This window comes from Schistocerca cancellata, chromosome 2, assembly GCF_023864275.1.
Source record: "Schistocerca cancellata isolate TAMUIC-IGC-003103 chromosome 2, iqSchCanc2.1, whole genome shotgun sequence".
Classification (NCBI taxonomy): domain Eukaryota; kingdom Metazoa; phylum Arthropoda; class Insecta; order Orthoptera; family Acrididae; genus Schistocerca; species Schistocerca cancellata.
The window spans coordinates 824,189,984-824,204,851 of record NC_064627.1 but is presented as its reverse complement, the minus strand read 5'-3'; positions in this window follow the sequence as shown (position 1 = coordinate 824,204,851).

Below are 14,868 nucleotides of genomic sequence, written 5' to 3'. Positions count from 1 at the left end.
TTTTTCCCGAGGGCATGCAACTTTACTGTATGGTTTAATGATGATCACGTCCTCTTGGGTAAAATATTCCGGAGGTAAAATAGTCCCCCATTCGGATCTCCGGGCAGGGACTACTCAGGAGGACGTTGTTATCAGGAGATAGAAAACTACCCTACCCCACCCCGGGTAGGAGCGTGGAATGTCAGATACCTTAATCGGGCAGGTAAGTTATAAAATTTAAAAAGGGAAATGGATAGGTTAAAGTTAGATATAGTGGGAATTACTGAAGTTCGGTGCCAGGAGGAACGAGACTTCTGGTCAGGTGAATACAGGGTTATAAATACAAAATGAAATAGGAGTAATGCAGGAGTAGGTTTAATAATGAATAAAAAAAAGTAGGAATGCGGGTAAGCTACTACAAACAGCATAGTGAACGCATTATTGTGGCCAAGATAGAGACGAAGCCCACGCCTACCACAGTAGTACAAGTTTATATGCCGATTAGCTCCGCAAATGACGAAGAGATTGATGAAATGTATGATGAGATAAAAGAAATTATTCAGATATTGAAAGGAGACGAAAATTTAATAGTCATGGGTGGCTGGAATTCTAGAGTAGGAAAAGGAAGAGAAGGAAACGTAGTAGGTGAATACGGAATTGGGGTAAGGTATGAAAGAGGAAGCCGCCTGGTAGAATTTTGCACAGAGCATAACTTAATCATAGCTAACACTTGGTTCAAGAATCATAAAAGAAGGTTGTATACATGGAAGAAGCCTGGAGATACTGACAGGTTTCAGGTAGATTATATAATGGTAAGACAGATTTAGGAACCAGGTTTAAAGTTGTAAGACATATCCAGGGGCAGATGTGGACTCTGACCACAATCTATTGGTTATGAACTGTAGATTAAAACTGAAGAAACTGCTAAAAGGTGAGAATTTAAGGAGATGGGACCTGGATAAACTGACCAAACCAGAGGTTGTAGAGAGTTTCAGAGAGAGCATTAGGGAACGATTGACAAAAATGGGGGAAAGAAATACAGTAAAAGAAGAATGGGTAGCTTTGAGGGATGAAATAGTGAAGGCAGCAGAGGATCAAGTAGGTAAAAGGACGAGGGCTAATAGAAATCCTTGAGTAGCAGAAGAGATACTGAATTTAATTGATGAAAGGAGAAAATACAAAAATGCAGTAAATGAAGCAGGCAAAAAGGAATACAAACGTCTCAAAAATGAGATCGACAGGAAGGGCAAAATGGCTAAGCAGGGATGGCTAGAGGACAAATGTAGGGATGTGGAGGCGTACATCACTAGGGGTAAGAAGGGAAAGGAGAAAGGAGGAAGGAGTATATAGAGGGTCTATACAAGGGCGACGTACTTGATGACAACATTATGGAAATGGAAGAGGATGTAGATGAAGATGAAATGGGAGATGTGATACTGCGCGAAGAGTTTGACAGAGCTCTGAAAGACCTATGTCGAAACAACGCCCCGGGAGTAGACAACATTCCATTAGAACTACTGACAGTCTTGGGAGAGCCAGCCCTGACAAAACTGTACCATCTCGTAAGCAAGATGTATGAGACAGGCGAAATACCCTCATACTTCAGGAAGAATGTAATAAATCCAATCCCAAAGAAAGCAGGTGTTGACAGATGTGAAAATTACCGAACTATCAGTTTAATAAGCCACGGCTGCAAAATACTAACACGATTTCTTTACAGACGAATGGAAAAACTGGTAGAAGAGGACCTCGGGGAAGATCAGTTTGAATTCCGTAGAAATGCTGGAACACTTGAGGCAATACTGACCTTACGACTAATCTTAGAAAATATATTAAGGAAAGGCAAACCTACGTTTATAGCATTTGTAGACTTAGAGAAAGCTTTTGACGATGTTGATTGGAATACTCTCTTTCAAATTCTGAAGGTGGCAGGGGTAAAATACAGGGAGCGAAAGGCTATTTACAATTTGTACAGAAACCAGATGGCATTTATAAGAGTCGAGGGTCATGAAAGGGAAGCAGTTGTTGGGAAGGGAGTGAGACAGAGGTGTAGCCTATCCCCGATGTTATTCAATCTGTATGTTGAGTAAACAGTAAAGGAAACAAATGAAAAATTCGGAGTTCAAATGGTTCAAATGGCTCTGAGCACTATGCGACTTAACTTCTTAGGTCATCAGTCGCCTAGAACTTAGAACTAATTAAACCTAACTAACCTAACATCCATGCCCGAGGCAGGATTCGAACCTGCGACCGTAGCGGTCGCTCGGCTCCAGACTGTGGCGCCTAGACAATTCGGAGTAGGAATTAAAATCCATGGAGAAGAAATTAAAACTTGAGGTTCGCCGATGACATTGTAATTCTGTGAGAGTCCGCAAAGGACTTAGAAGAGCAGTTCTATGCAATGGACAGTGTCTTGAAAGGAGGATATAAGATAAACATCAACAAAAGCAAAACGAGGATAATGGAATGTAGTCGAGTTAAATCGGGTGATGCTGAGAGAATTAGATTATGAAATGAGACGATTAAAGTAGTAAATGAGTTTTGCTATTTAGGGAGCAAAATAACTGATGATGGTCGAAGTAGAGAGTATATAAAATGTAGACTGGCAACGGCAAGGAAAGCGTTTCTAAAGAAGAGAAATTTTTTAACATCGAGTATAGATTTAAGTGTCAGGAAGTCGTTTCTTAAAGTATTTGTATGGAGTGTAGCCATGTATGAAAGTGAAACATGGACGATAAATAGTTTAGACAAAAAGAGAGTAGAAGCTTTAGACATGTGATGCTACAGAAGGATGCTGAAGATTAGATGGGTAGATCACATAATTAATGAGGAGGTACTGAATAGAATTTGGGAGAAGAGAAATTTGTGGCACAACTTGACTAGAAGAGGTGATTGGTTGGTAGGATATATTCTGAGGCATAAAGGGATCATCACTTTAGTATTGGAGGGCAGCGTGGAGGGTAAAAATCGTAACGGGAGACCAATAGATGAATAAACTAAACAGATTCAGAAGGATGTAGGCTGCAGTAGGTACTTGGAGATGAAGAAGCTTGCACAGGATAGAGTAGCATGGAGAGCTGCATCAAACCAGTCTCTGGACTGAAGACCACAACAACAACAACAAATAACGTATTCTTACGTAAATTTTCCAGTACTACAAATCAGTAAATACAGAAGCAGTAATTTTGCTCCTGCAGTGAACAGGCGACCGTTAATGTTCTTTATTCATTAACTGCCAATTGTATACACAAAGTATTTCTCTTACATTATTAACTATCTGGATACTTGGCGTTGCCCGAGTAATTATTTATTCGAAACTTCCATTTGTCTATCTCCTCCTCCCCCCTCTCTCTTTCTGTCTCATCCTTTACCCCCTCTCTGCCCTACTCCCCCTTTCCCTGTTTACCTCCTCTTCGTTCCTTTCTCTGTCCATCTCCTCCTCTCCCTCTCTCTCTCTCTTTCTCCACGTGTCTCTTTCCATCTCTTCCAGTTTCCTTTCACTTTCACTCCTCCCCTCCCCAATCTCCCTCTTCCTCCTCTCCTCTCTCTGTCTACCTCCTCCTTCCTTCTCGCTGTGTGCCCATCTTCTCTTCCCACCCCGTCTCTCCACTTATCACTCTCACATCAATAGGAGGCTGCTGATCCTTATCCCTACAGTATTTCTTTCCAGACTGTAGCTAATATGTGTACCAGTGCGGTTGAAATCATTCCACGATGAGCTTTTTACCCGTGGCTTTGCTCGCATGTAAAACATATTAAATACACTCCTGGAAATTGAAATAAGAACACCGTGAATTCATTGTCCCAAGAAGGGGAAACTTTATTGACACATTCCTGGGGTCAGATACATCACATGATCACACTGACAGAACCACAGGCACATAGACACAGGCAACAGAGCATGCACAATGTCGGCACTAGTACAGTGTATATCCACCTTTCGCAGCAATGCAGGCTGCTATTCTCCCATGGAGACGATCGTAGATGCTGGATGTAGTCCTGTGGAACGGCTTGCCATGCCATTTCCACCTGGCGCCTCAGTTGGACCAGCGTTCGTGCTGGACGTGCAGACCGCGTGAGACGACGCTTCATCCAGTCCCAAACATGCTCAATGGGGGACAGATCCGGAGATCTTGCTGGCCAGGGTAGTTGACTTACACCTTCTAGAGCACGTTGGGTGGCCGGGATACATGCGGACGTGCATTGTCCTGTTGGAACAGCACGTTCCCTTGCCGGTCTAGGAATGGTAGAACGATGGGTTCGATGACGGTTTGGATGTACCGTGCACTATTCAGTGTCCCCTCGACGATCACCAGTGGTGTACGGCCAGTGTAGGAGATCGCTCCCCACACCATGATGCCGGGTATTGGCCCTGTGTGCCTCGGTCGTATGCAGTCCTGATTGTGGCGCTCACCTGCACGGCGCCAAACACGCATACGACCATCATTGGCACCAAGGCAGAAGCGACTCTCATCGCTGAAGACGACACGTCTCCATTCGTCCCTCCATTCACGCCTGTCGCGACACCACTGGAGGCGGGCTGCACGATGTTGGGGCGTGAGCGGAAGACGGCATAACGGTGTGCGGGACCGTAGCCCAGCTTCATGGAGACGGTTGCGAATGGTCCTCGCCGATACCCCAGGAGCAACAGTGTCCCTAATTTGCTGGGAAGTGGCGGTGCGGTCCCCTACGGCACTGCGTAGGATCCTACGGTCTTGGCGTGCATCCGTGCGTCGCTGCGGTCCGGTCCCAGGTCGACGGGCACGTGCACCTTCCGCCGACCACTGGCGACAACATCGATGTACTGTGGAGACCTCACGCCCCACGTGTTGAGCAATTCGGCGGTACGTCCACCCGGCCTCCCGCATGCCCACTATACGCCCTCGCTCAAAGTCCGTCAACTGCACATACGGTTCACGTCCACGCTGTCGCGGCATGCTACCAGTGTTAAAGACTGCGATGGAGCTCCGTATGCCACGGCAAACTGGCTGACACTGACGGCGGCGGTGCACAAATGCTGCGCAGCTAGCGCCATTCGACGGCGAACACCGCGGTTCCTGGTGTGTCCGCTGTGCCGTGCGTGTGATCATTGCTTGTACAGCCCTCTCGCAGTGTACGGAGCAAGTATGGTGGATCTGACACACCGGTGTCAATGTGTTCTTTTTTCCATTTCCAGGAGTGTATATAAGACAACAAGTGTCTGGCGCAGTTGTTAGATTGGTTGCTGCTGCTACAATGGCAGGTTATCAACATTTAAGTGAGTTTGAACGTGGTGCTGTAGCCGGCGGACGAGCGATGGGACACGGCATCTCCGAGGTGGGGATGAACTGGGCATTTTCCTGTATGACCATTTCACGAGGGCACCGTGAATATCAGGGATCCTGTAAAACATCAAATCTCCGACATCGCTGCGGCGGGAAGAAGATCCTCCAAAGACTGGACCGACGACGACTAAAGAGAATCGTTCAACGTGACAGAGCCCTTCCGCAAATTGCTTCAGATTTAAATGCTGGGCCATCAACAAGTGTCAGCGTGCGAACCATTCAACGGAACATCATCGATATGTGCTTTCAGAGCTGAAGGCTCACTCGTTTACCCTTGAGGACTGCACAACACAAAGCTGTACACCTCGCCTGGGCCGACAACACCACCATTGGACAGCTGACGAATGGAAACATGTTGCCTGGTCGGACGAGTGTCGTTTCAAATTGTGGATGAACGTATATGGGTATGGAGTCAACCTCACGAATGCATGGACACTGCATGTCAGCGGGGGACTGTTCAAGCTGGTGGAGTCTCTGTAATGGTGTGGGGCGTGTGCAGTTGGAGTGATATGGAACCCCTGATTGGTCTAGATACGACTTTGACAGGCGACACGTAAGTAAGCATCCTATCTGATCACCTGCATGTCCATTTTGCATTCTGACGGACACGGGCAATACCAGCAGGACAATTCGACACCCCACGTCCAGAATTGCTACAGAGTGGCTCCAGGAGCACTCTTCGGAGTTTAAATACTTCCGCTGGAAACCAAGCTTCCCATATTTGAATGTTACTGAGCATATTTGGCATGCCTCTCAACGTGCTGTACGGAAGAGATCTCCACCCCCTCGTACTCTTACGTATTTATGGACAGCCCTGCAGGATTCATAGTGTCAGTTCCCTCCAATACCTCAGACATTAGTCGAGGCCATGCCACTTCGTGTTGCGGCAGTTCTGCGTGCTCGCTAGTTTCTTTGACTCTTCAGTGCGTGTACATACATAGTCACATACATATGCAGGGTAGTCAGAAACAGTCTGAAAAGCTTATAAACGTGTTGCAGGGTAGGTTGTGCTGACAAATAATTGTTGAGAAAAAAGTTCGATGCGCTGCGCCGTTTATGCGTCAATTAGCACAAAAAGGCGAATATTTTATTATTATTTATTAAAAGACTGACTGAAAAGTGGGGTACCAGCTGTCTCATTCTAGCCATAAAAACAGGATTTTTCGTTGCTCATACTTCGGGCTCTATTGGTGATAAAAAGTTAGGGTCACGTGTTTTCCATAACCCAAGCGCCTTTCATTTGCATACTCGACACAAGGATCGTCTTAGTGTCATTATCCTACAGTACGCGGTCAAAGTATGAATATTACACGATTCCTCCTGCTTAGAAAAACGGAGCAAATCGGTTGGCTCTTCTTACATTTGATGTGGTCTGTGGTGGCCTTGACGGGTCTACGGAGGCACCATTATTTCGTGGGTGGTTCCTCGGAAAACCACGAAAAAAGTTTTTTTTAACTGTATTTTCTCCGTCACCAGCGGACCAATACCCAACCGAGATTTCCAAGATCGCTATGCACAGTAAATGACTTAAATTTTTACGATATACTCCCAAGATTCCGATCTCGAAAAACCTTGAAAATTTTCTTGGTATCTTTAGCCCTTTCCCAGACACAGAGGCTCAAATTTACCCTACTCGTACACGTAAAATACGCACTTAAATAGATTGATTGATGATCCGTATACCCGTGATAACTCCGTGATTTACTTATACTGATGGGTATACCCGTGAATGAATGGATGATGCATTTGTATAAATTCATTGGCAGTTCCTGAGAAAACGCCTCAAAAAAGCGTTTTTCACCATTTTTTCGCCGTCAGCTGCGAATCAAACCCCAGCACCGATTCAAAGATGGCTATGCCCAGAAAATGGCTGAAACTTTTACGACGTATATCTAAGATCCCGATCCCGAACTATCTGGGAAATTTTCTAGGTATCTTTATTCGCTTCCACGACGCAGCTATTCAGAATTACCCTACCTGCGCTCGAAAAATGCGAACCACATAAAATGCGGCGCTAGGCGAAAACACAGTTTATAAAGTGACGTAGCACGGAGAAATATGATGTCAAGTGTCTCCGTTTCGAAGCGAAAATGAGCGTAAGGAGAGCAATGGGAGAAGCGTTCAATAATTTTGAAAGTAAGACGTTGTCAACCGAGCTGAGTAAAAACCCTAAGAGATTTTGGTCGTTTGTGAAATCAGTAAGTGAGTCAAAATCATCTATTCATTCTCTCAGCGACGACACCGGCACCGAAACGGTAGATAACAGAGAGAAGACCAAAATACTGAGTTCGGTCTTCAGAAGTTGTTGCACTGCGGAAGATCGTAACACTGTCCCTCCTTTCAATCGTCGTACGAACATCGAAATGGCAGATATTGAGATAACCGATCGCGGAATTGAATGTCAGTTACAATCGCTTATTAGAGGAAAGGCGTCAGGACCAGATGAGATATCTAAAAATTGTATAAAGATTTATATAAATCTTATATTTATATAAGATATAAGTAATTTATCGTAGATCGCTTGAGCAACGAAAGGTACCCAACGACTGGAAAAAAGCGCAGGTCATTCACGTTTTTAAGTAAAACCTATATCGTTGATGTCAATCGGTTGTAGAATTGTGGAACATGTTTTATGCTCAAGAACTGTGACGTTTTTGGTAAATGAACATTTCTTCTATGAAAACCAAAATAGATTTGGCAGAGATCCTGCGAAACTCACCCCGCTCTGTTCCTCCATGAGATCCACAACGGTGCTCAAATTGATACCGTGTTCCTTGATTTCAGTAAGGCATTTGACACCGTTTAATGAAAAAAAAAAAAAAAACGAGCTTACGGAGTATCGGAGCAGACTTGCCATTGGATTCAAGACTTTCTTGCAGATAGAACTCAACACGTCGCTCTTAACGGAACTAAATCGACACATGTAAAGGTAATATCCGGAGTAGCGCAGGGAAGCGTGATAGGCCCGTTGCTGTTTACAGTATATAAGAGGGCTGTTCAATAAAGAATGGTAATAATTTTTTTAACAGCATACCTTTACTCATCCTCATAATTTTGATGGTCCTTCTCAAATTGTCTCCCATGAATTCGATGCACTTGTCCCAGCGTTTCTGCCAGTCTTCAAATACATGCTGGAAATCATGTTTTGAGAGGTTCTTCAAAACCGCCTCCGCAGCCTTCACCACTGCTTCTGATGATTGATAATGCCTCCCACGAAGGCGTCTCTTCATGTTAAGGAATAGAAAAAAGTCACAGGGGGCTAAATCCGGACTATATGGAGGGTGAGGCATGCACTTCACGTTCATTTTTGCAAGATATTCAGCAACAACATTGGCAATACGCGGCTGCGCATTATCGTGGTGAAGCATCCAGTATGCTTCACGCAAATGTCGTCTTTTGCGCCTGATATGGACTTGCAATGTTTTCAGGACATCCTTGTAGTATTGTCCACTTACTGATGCGTCTGCAGGTAAAACATGCTGATAAACCATTCCATGAATATCAAAGAATGAGATGACAATAAGCTTCCCAGCAGAAGCAACCACTTTTGCTTATTTGGGGGTTATTGATGAAGGAGATTTCCACACGGAGCTGTGCTGTTTGCTCTCAGGATCAAAATGATGTAGCCAAGTTTCTTCAGCAGTGATTACATTTGAAAGAAAATCCGGGTCTTCCTCCAACATCAGCTTTAACTGCATGCAGACCTGCACGCAAATGTCCTCTTGGTCTGGAATCAACTGTCTTGGAACCCATCGCTCACAAACAAGTGTCATGTGTAATTTTTCTGTTACCAACGTGTGGGTGGCACCCAATGAAATTTTCAGTAGTTCAGAAAGTGACCTTAAGGTAATTCGTCGATCGTCTCTCACAATGACAGCAACAGTGTTGATGTTTTCTTCCGTAAGAGAAGTAACTGGAGCACCAGGTCCACCTTCCTTTGGAATTGATTGTCTTCCCTCTATTAACATTTTAAACCACCTTCGAGCTGTGCTGTAGGGACGAATAGACTCTCCACAGGCCTCCTGTAACATTGTATAGGCCTCAGCTGAAGATGTGTTGAGACGAAAGCAGAATTTCAAAGCCGCATATCGTTCCTCGTGTGTTACCTCCACTGCAGCGGTAGGCGATCCTGAAGATGTCTGAACTTGCCTGCCTCTCACAGGCGGAACCAGGAGTACCAACAATGAAACTACTACGGCGTGTTTGTTATACATTAAGCTAACAGAATATCATAAGATTAAATTTTAGCGCGAGAAATTATGACCACAAAAAATTACGATCTTTCTTTATTGAACAGCCTTCGCATAAACGATCTAGTAGAAAGCGCCGGCTCCTCATTAAGGCTATACGCAGATGATGCTGTTGTCTATTCCAAAGTAGCAACACCAGAAGATAGTAAGAATTTGCAGAACGATCTGCAGAGAATTGATGAATGGTGCAGGCTCTGGCAGTTGACCCTGAACGTAAATAAATGTAACAAATTCGCATGCATAGGAAAAGAAATCCACTACTGTAGAGCCACACTATTGATGACGAACAGCTGGAGACAGCGTCTGCCGTAAAATATCCAGGAGTTAACTATCCAGAGCGACCTTAAGTGAATGACCACATAAAATAGATAGTGGGAAAAGTATATACCAGACTCAGATTCATCGGAAGAACCTTAAGGGAACGTAACTCAGCCACGAAAGAAGTGGCTTATAAGGCACTTGTTCGCCCGATTCTTGAGTATTGTTCATCTATCTGGGATCCCTATCAGCTAACACTGATAGAGGAGATAGACAAGATCCAACGAAGAGCGGCACGTTTCGTCACGGGATCATTTAGCTGATGACAGAGCGTTACGGAGATGCTAAACAAACTCCACTGGCAGACGTCACAAGAGAGGCGTTGTGCATTACGGAGAGATTTACTATCGAAATTTCGGGACAGCATTTTTCAGGAGGAGCCGGACAACATATTAATTCCTCCCACATACATTTCGCTTATTGACCACAAGGAGACAATTCGAGAAATTACAGCCAATACAGAGGATTACCGACAATGATTCTTCCCACGTACTATTCGAGAGTGGAACAGGGTTGGAGGGATCACATACTGGTACCGAAAGTGCCCTCCGACACACATCATTAGGTGGCTTGCGGAGTATGATGTAGATGTACCATCAGAAGAGTTTTTGGAACTCCACGTTGTCGTACTGAAGCACATGCAACCATTTTTAACGCATAAAATGCGGTCTAAAGTGTAAAATTAGTTTGGCATTATTTCAATCTCACGTAAGTAAACTACCAAAATTTTACTGACCCGTAAAGTTCTTTCCATATGAGTGACATTCTCTGTTGTAACAGGGATAAGAAGAGAGCCAGTGGGGAAGTGCTCCTGCAGGAACACAAAAAGAAGAAAACACTCCTCTGCATTAAAAGACTGATCGTAAAGTAGTGTATCAGTTGTCTCATTCTACCTTCCTCAGCACCTTTAAAAATTTTCGCAAAAATATTGGCATGCCAACATATTGCGATTATTTATGCTGAGAGAGAAGGAGACCGTGGCAGCGGGGAAGAGAGGGAGACGTAACAAATACTGGAAGGTAGTAAGAGTGGTTGTGGCATAGAAAGAGCGAAGGAGACAATGTCAGTGTGCGAGAAACAGAGAGACGCAGTGACAGTGGAGCGTAGTAGCAGTGGGAGGACAGTGCTGTTAAGAGTGCAGACTGTACCAGTGGGAGAGGAATAAAGAGAAGGAGAAAACGGAAGTGGGCGAGAGCCAAAGACAATGAGGGACAGTTTATGACAATGACAACGAGGAATGACAGATAATGAGTGAGAAGAGACCACGTCTGCATAAAGTTAAAGAAATGAATTATAGCAGTAAGAGAGAGCAAGAGAGAGACAGTTCCGGTGAAGGGAGACAATAGTAGTAGGATGAAACGAAGGAGACTGTGGCTGTAAGGCAAGAGACAGTGACAGTTAGTGAGACACAAAGAGATAATACAATTAGTCAGGATGAATGAGTGAGTGAGAATGGGCAAGTGGGAATGGACGGGCATGAGCGACTTACGGCAATGGAATAGTGGGCATCAGCAGCTATAATTAGGAGAGCTCGTGGAAGTGAGAAATGAGTTAAATGTTAAAAAGAGTGCGAATATGCTCCCAAGCCCATATTTTTGCGGACATTTTTAAAGGTGCTGAGGAAGGAAGAATGAGGCAACTGGTACCCCACTTTCCAGTCACAGACTTTTAAGAAAGCATAGCGTATTCGCTTTTTTTTGTGCTCCTATCGGCACATTTTTCTGCCGGTGCTGATTCTGTCGGAAACACTGCAACGTATCACATTTTTTTCTGAACAAGTATTTCTCAGCACAGCCTACTCTGCAACACGCTTAAAAGCTTTATGGATATCAATACGGAAGCCAAGTTTTTGATTCGACAATATGAAATTTCGTCCTCATAAAACAGTTTACACTGAAGTGCTACAGAAACTGGTATAGGCATCGTATTCAAATACAGAGATACGCAAAAAGGCAGAATACGGCACTGCGGTCGGCAACGCCTATATGACGCAACAAGTGTCTGGCACAGTTGTTAGATCGGTTACTGCTGCTACAATGGCAGGTTATCAACATTTAAGTGAGTTCGAACTCGATGTTATAGTCGCCGCACGAGCGATGGGACACAGCATCTCCGAGGTAGCGATGAAGTGGTGATTTTCCCGCACGACCATTTCTCGAGTAAATAGTGAATATAAGGAATCCGGTGAAACATCAAATCTCCGACATCGCTGCTGCCAGAGAAAGATCCTGCAAGGACGGGACCAATGACGGCTGAAGAGAATCTTTCAACGTGACAGAAGTGCAACCCTTCCGCAAATTGCTGCAGATTTCAATGCTGACCCATCAACAAGTGTCTGCGTGCGAACCATTCAACGAAACATCATCGATATGGGCTTTCGGAGCCGACGAGCCAATCGTGTACCCTTGATGACTGCACGACACAAAAAGCCTTATGCCTCACCTGGGCCCGTCAACACCGCCATTGGACTGTCGATGACTGGAAACATGTTGCCTGGTCGGACGAGTCTCGTTTGAAATTGTATCGAGCGGATGGACTAGTACGGGTATGGAGACAACCTCATGAATGAACATTACTGAACATATCTGCGATGCCTTGCAACGTGCTGTTCAGAAGAGGTCTACACCCCGTAGTACTCTTACGGATTTATGGAGAGCCCTGCAGAATTCATGGTGTCAGTTCGCTCCAGCACTACTTCAGATATTAGTCGAGTCCATGACAGTGTCACGGCACTTCTGCATGCGGGGGCTCTACACGATGTGTACCAGTTTCTTTGGCTCTTCATAGCCCCTTATTGTGGTATGAAACGAAAATTAAAAATCTGAAACAAAAGAAAGTCATAACGGTTGAGAAGATCCTGTTGAACATAAAAAACAGCATTAATACTCCACGAAGTGAAGGAACGACCTGTAAATTTTGAAAGAAAAGCTTGTGAGCTTTTATTTCATCTACAACAAATTCTTTGCTTACAAAACACATTTGACCATTATCTCTTTTTCATCAATTCTGTGCTTTCTGTTTTTTGATACCGACTGGCATAAAACACAAATAAACACAGTTCGAACAGGCCTAGAATGCACAACGGTACCGACCGGACGCCGTGTCATCCTCAGCCCTTATACGTCACCGGATGCTGATGCGTATGTGGTCAGCACGCTGCTCTCCCCAGCCGTTGTCAGTTTACGAGACCGGAGCCGCTACTTCTCAGTCAAGTAGCTCCTCAATTGGCCTCGCAAGGGCTGAGTGCACCCCACTTACCAACAGCGTTTGGCAGACCCAGACGGTGACCCATCCAAATGCTACCCAAGCTTGACTTCAGTGATCTGTCGGGAACCGGTGTTACCAATGCGGCAAAGCCGTTGGTGACTGGCATAACTAAAATTAGAAAAAATGTGTTTTAGAGACTACATTTTTTGGCTTGGTGACGTAGAGTGTAGTATACGGCCTATAACAGAGTAGATGAATGTGAGAAGTTTTCCAAAACTACCTCCAGATTGTTAGAATCGACTTTTAACAACGTAGGACTGAAGCCAGGGAGTGCTTGTCTCTCCAGGTTACGACACGACTGTGGCATCGGGCCAGGTGGTCTGCAGACCTCGTGGTTATGTGATAGGGTTAGGCACTACGCTACATTCCATAGAGTAGAACATTCCTAAATAAGACACGTTTTATATATTGAAAACTGACGCTTTTTCCTCTTGTTGTACATAAAGTGAGGTTTTCTGTTTCGTCTGAAGTATTTGGACTCATAGATTAAGTACATATGGCCGTGTTCTTCAGAGTTTAGTGGAATACCTCTGCCATGTACACATGACTGCAGAATTGACGCTGGCCGTTGTGACCGAGCGGTTCTAGGTGCTTCAGTTTGGAAACGCGCGACCATTACGGTCGCAGGTTCGAATCCTGCCTCGGGCATGGATGTATGTGATTTCCTTAGGTTAGTTAGGTTTCATTCAGTGGTTCTAAGTTCTAGGGAACTGATGACCTCAGATGTTAAGTCCGATAGTGCTCATAGCCATTTGAACCTTTTTTTTTCAGAATTTACTGGCCTTCGAGGGTCTTCTTTGTTCAAAAATAAAAACTGCTGTTGACATTCCGTTGTTCAGCAAGGCTAGGGAGCGTTTCTGAAGAACTTGCAAAATCACTGGCACGTGTTCTGGTATAGTGCAATGGAATCCGCGCTGCAGGGTATTGAATGGGTTCGTTTCTGGAGCTCAGAAAGTAATTTACAAAGGAGATACAGAGAAAAGATTGGTGGCACTATCCCAACATTGTTTTCCAAAGGTTTGAATCCACCTGGACTGCACCATAGCGCCAAATGTGCCAACACTCCAAGGAATCAGCATAATTTCTCACCAGTTGCGTGAAAACCAAAAAACTCCCAACATGCTGAAGTCATAGTGATTCCCGTCATACTAGGCAATGTTAATCTGCAATTTTGTACCGCCGCAGACAATCACTGCTAAAATGTCGTGAGAACTCAGTAATAAATAAGAAGCCTGTTCAAATGGTTCAAATGGCTCTGAGCACTATGGGACTTAACTTCTGAGGTCATCAGTCCCCCAGAACTTAGAACTACTTAAACCTAACTAACCTAAGGACATCACACACACCCATGCCCGAGGCAGGATTTGAACCTGCGACCGTAGCGGTCGCGCGGTTCCACACTGAAGCGCCTAGAACCGCTCGGCCACTGCGGCCGGCAAGAAGCCTGTACGCACATAAAAGGGTGCAAGTGGCCCCTTACCAACTTCGTCCGCCTTTCGGCTGCCTATGTTTACGATCACATTGTGTTAATTTCGTAGTGATTTTGTAAAGGAATATACCTTACAATACAGGGCGAGTCAAGAGGAAAGCTACACGCCTTGGTGGGTGACAGCGGTTCTGAACGAAAAACGTCATACGAACTTACGTCCTGTTCTTAAACAGTTTCCGAGGAAACTAATGAAAACAGTAGGGAATGGGACAAATGCGGATGATTGCAGATGAAACATTGT